Here is a 4,933-nt window from a genome sequence, read left to right as displayed (position 1 = left end):
TCCTGAATCAACAAAAGCCTTAGCGGAAAATGTAGACCAGGAGCAGATCAGGGTAATCGCCAAAAGGAACTTAGGCTGTACACTGCCCATCACAAATGTGTGAGCAAAATGCTTTTCTCATTTAGGGTAGACAGAAATAGTATGAGAGGCATCCCCACAGAGAAAACACAACTTATTACGCCTTCTAAACTCCTGACGTTGTGCTCTAGACAAAACCCTATCGCATTGCATGGGTTCAGAAGTTTGTTCGAAAGGCAGCAACGCCTCTCGTGTAGTTTTATGTTCACATAAATGCCGATCAATTTGAATGGCCAATGACATAGAGTCGTCAAGACCAGAGGGAACAGATAATCCCACCATAATATCTTTTACGGTTTCTGCCAAACCCTTCCAAAAGACAGCTGCTAGGGCATCATCATTCCATTTAGTAAGGACCGCCCACTTTGGGAATTTTTGACAATATAACTCTGCAAAATCCTGTCCCTGGTTCAATGCCAATAAGGTTTTCTCAGCTTGATCAATAGCATTAGGTTCATTATACAACAACCCCAGGGCTTGAAAAAACGCGTCCACATTAGCCAGAATAGGATCTTCGAGTGTCAAAGAAAAGGCCTAATCCTGGGGATCGCCGCGCATACTGCACATACTGGGAAAAGTTTACCCTTGAATACTTTTCTATATTAGGGCCTTAGTGTTCCATACATTATTTTCTCCCCACAGCATTCGGTTAATTCCAGCACCGGGCAGGATAATAACGCTATTAACCTGCAGAATAACCCCATATCTGCAAGTTGATAGCATTTTACCTTGTGACAGGTTCCCTTTAAATGGGAATATACTTGAGACTGCAGAACAGGTGAAGGACTTGTGTATTCTGGTTACAAGTAAGCTGAGCAGCAGTACTCAATGTCAAGCAGCAACCACAAGAGCAAACAAGATTTTAGGGTGTATAAAAAGAGAGATAAAATCTCGCAATCCCAACATATTGTTATCCCTTTTATAAATCATTTGTGAGGCCACATCTAGAATACGGGATCCAGTTTTGGGCTCCACCTTTTAACAAGGATATTCAGAAGCTAGAGTCAGTTCAAAGGTGGGCATCTAAATTATTAGAAGGGATGGAAGACCTCTCATATGATGAGAGGTTGGAAAACTTGGGTTTGTTTAGCTCAGAGAAGAGACGTCTCATAGGAGATCTCGTTTATATATTTATCTATATGTGTGGTCAGTACAAAGGACTGGCACATGACTTATTCCTTCCAAGGACCATACTGAGGGCCAGGGGGCACTAATTACTGGTGGAAGAAAGGTGATTCCAGCAGGTAAATTACAATTACAATTCTACAATAAATGTAGAAATACAGTATTTTGCAGAAACAGCACAGAATGAATAATTGTTTGAAGTACACCTGATCTGCATGATTCTTTTCGTTTTACAGACATATATCGTATTTTCTTGTCAGTTTTTACCATTGATTTTTGCACAGATTACAGATAATAGTGGATCTGTGGAGGCCAAAGTTATAAGAAATTATTCATAGTATCCAAAGCAATTGCAGAAGTTTTATTACTGCTGTAAAGTTCTTAACATCATACTCCGGTTTATAAGGTGAAGCATTGTTTTCAAAGTGCCACCCGAGGCATTTAATATTGCAGAACTCAGCTTCAAAGACTCACCCTTCAGGCTACAAGTGTGCAAGCCCTTTGCTTGAAGGATGTAGGAGAAAAGCTTCAAAGATGTCATGTCAGTTTTCAAATACACAACCACAGAACTTCAAAAGTTGGAGACCGCATGGTGTGGCTCTAAGGTGTAGTACCAGTATCATCTGATACAATCTCCGATCTTCAAAGAAGCTGTCAATAAAGTCAATAAATCCATTATTTGACCTACTTTTTGTTTTTCTAACTTCTGTTAATACAGTTTTGAGAAAAAAGCTTCAAAACTTTTAAAGGGCGACTCAGGGCAAAAGCAGTTGTACTCAGTCTTTGTCATCAGCAGATCCCTTTATGTTTCAGGCATACCTGTCGCTTGTAATGGAACCTACATTGGGGAGCACACAAATTGGATGAATGATTGAATTTAGAAAGGAATAACGATTATTGTAACATGTGTATGTAATAATCTGTGTGAACAATTTATCTGCCCATGTAAAAGGATTCTTAACAACCTTTCATATGGACTAATAATCGACCAAGCGAGCCTTCATAAAAATGTTAATTTACGAACATTTGCTCCCGTAAACATGTCACCGCTCATCTGACAAATTAGCAAGATGTACGTTTGTCAGCTGGCTGGATTGTTTTTGCATACCTATTATTTATAAATTATATGGGCAAAAGCATTGGGAGACGTTTTCATCATTGTATTCAGGTTTTTCATTCAGACTCATTACTACAGATGTAAAACATCTAACCCCATCCATGCAGTCTTCCCTTAAAGTTATTAAAATTTGTGAAAAAATGGCTCATTCTAAAGAGTCAGTGAATTTGAGCTTAGTACTGTAATAGGATGCCCCGTTTGTCCTTTTACAGCGCCACATGCAGGACCCACCATCCAGGGCCATCCACAGAATTCCACAGCCAGTGCCAACCATAGTTCTTAGTCCTTAAAAGGTACCCATCATTTTGAGCTTTATTTTGTAAATCAATAATACTTGAAAGAATGATCAACTTTGCAATATATGATATCAGAGAAATCTGCTTTTTTCTCCACCAGTACTGATCATTCAATTTTAATTTTCCCTACTGTATTCACAGGTAAAATCAGTATTCAATGAAGATGGATAAATAAAGTACTGAGATAGGAGATGGCATATGTTACTCATAAGATTTTATGTAGATGGGAGGAGCTCTGCTTCTAGCTCCTCCCATGTCCATCTACATAAAATCTTAAGAGTCAGAATCAGGCAAAAGCATTAACAGTGCAGTTGCACTTCTGTCGTTGTCCTGGAAATGAAGTTGAAGCAATAATAATTCAAAACACGTAGAGAAGATACCGCACTGCTAATACATTTGCCTGATTCTGACTCTTGATCGGATACACACCAAGAATGCAGGTCACCCTCTGTCTCCAAACCACCTGCATTACCACTTTGGATTTGCCAACCTGTGGAACTACTGCACTTGTAACAACTACCACTACTTCTGTCTCTTATCACTACCTTACCCCTGAGTAGATCAGGGAAATGCTATAGACATAGTATATCTCGACTTCAGCAAAGCATTTGATAAAGTATCTCATAGAATCATAGAATCGTAGAGTTGGAAGGGACCTCCTGGGCCATCTGGTCCAACCCCCTGCTCAAAGCAGGATTCGCTAAATCATCCCAGTCAGATGTCTGTCCAGCCTCTGTTTGAAGACTTCCATTGAAGGAGAACTCACCACTTCTCGTGGCAGCTTGTTCCACTCATTGATCACTCTGTCAAAAAGTTTTTTCTAATATCTAATCTGTGTCTCCTCCCATTCAGTTTCATCCCATTGCTTCTAGTCTTTCCTTGTGCAAATGAGCATAAAGTTGATCCTTCTACAATGTGACAGCCCTTTAGATATTTGTAGACAGCTATTAAGTCTCCTATCAGTGTTCTCTTTTGCAAACTAAATAATCCCAAATCCTGCAACCTTTCCTCATAAGACAGGGTTTGCAGACTGGTCACCATTCTGGTTGCTCGTTTCAGAATGCTCCAGTTTGTTGATGTCTTTTTTAAAATGTGGTGCCCAAAACTGGACACAATATTCCAGATGAGGTCTGACCAAAGAGGAGTAGAGGGAAATAATGACTTCACGTGATCTAGACTGTATGCTTCTGTTAATACATCCTAGAATTGCATTTGCCTTTTTTGCTGCTGCATCACACTGTTGACTCATATTCAGTCTGTGATCTATTAGTATACCCAAGTCTTTTTCACATGTGCTATTGCTTAGGCCTATTCCTCCCATTCTGTATATATGCTTTTTCATTTTTATTGCCCAGATGTAGTACTTTGCATTTTTCCCTGTTAAAAACCATTCTGTTAGTTACTGCCCACTTCTCCAGTTTATTTATATCTTTTTGAATCCTCTCTCTTCTCTAGTATTAGCTATCCCTCCTAGCTTTGTGTCATCAGCAAATTTAATCAGTTTACCCTCAATTCCTTCATCTAAATCGTTGATAAAGATGTTGAACAATACAGGGCCCAGGACAGAGCCCTGTGGTACCCCACTTGAGACATTCTTCCAACTGGATGTGCAACCATTTACGACCACTCTTTGGGTCCGATCACTAAGCCAGTTATGAATCCACCTAACAGTTACCTTGTCCATTCCATACTTAGTCATTTTTTCAATAAGGATTGTATGAGATACTTTGTCAAATGCTTTGCTGAAGTCAAGACATACTATATCTACAGCATTTTCTTGATCCACCCAATCAGTGATTCCGTCATAGAAGGAAATTAAGTTAGTCTGACATGACTTATTAGTTACAAACCCATGCTGACTATGTTTAATCACTTCATTCTTATCCAGGTACTGACATACATGTTGTTTAATAATTTGTTCAAAGATCTTTCCTGGTATAGAAGTCAGACTCACCGGCCTATAGTTGCCTGAGTCCACCTTCTTCCCCTTTTTGAAGATAGGAGCAAGATTTGCTCTTCTCCAGTCTTCTGGGACTTCTCCTGTTCTCCAAGAATTTTCAAAGATTATGGAGAGGGGTTCAAAAATTTCTTCTGCTATCTCTTTCAGTACTCTGGGGTGTAATTCATCTGGACCTGGAGACTAGAATTCATTTAGGTTAGCTAAGTGTTTCCTCTCTATCTTTCTGTTTATAGATATCCTGGATTCTTCTATTCCCTTAATAGGACAGGGAAGAACAGTTGATGTTACATTTCCTTTCTGAGAGAAAACAGATGCAAAATAGGAATTTAAAAGTTCGGCCTTCTCAACATCCTGTCT

This window comes from Dendrobates tinctorius, unplaced genomic scaffold (assembly GCF_039654945.1).
Source record: "Dendrobates tinctorius isolate UK_male_01 unplaced genomic scaffold, ASM3965494v1 ptg000003l, whole genome shotgun sequence".
In the NCBI taxonomy this organism is placed as follows: Eukaryota; Metazoa; Chordata; class Amphibia; order Anura; family Dendrobatidae; genus Dendrobates; species Dendrobates tinctorius.
The sequence above is the reverse complement of the archived record's forward strand: the minus strand, read 5'-3'. Positions refer to the sequence as shown.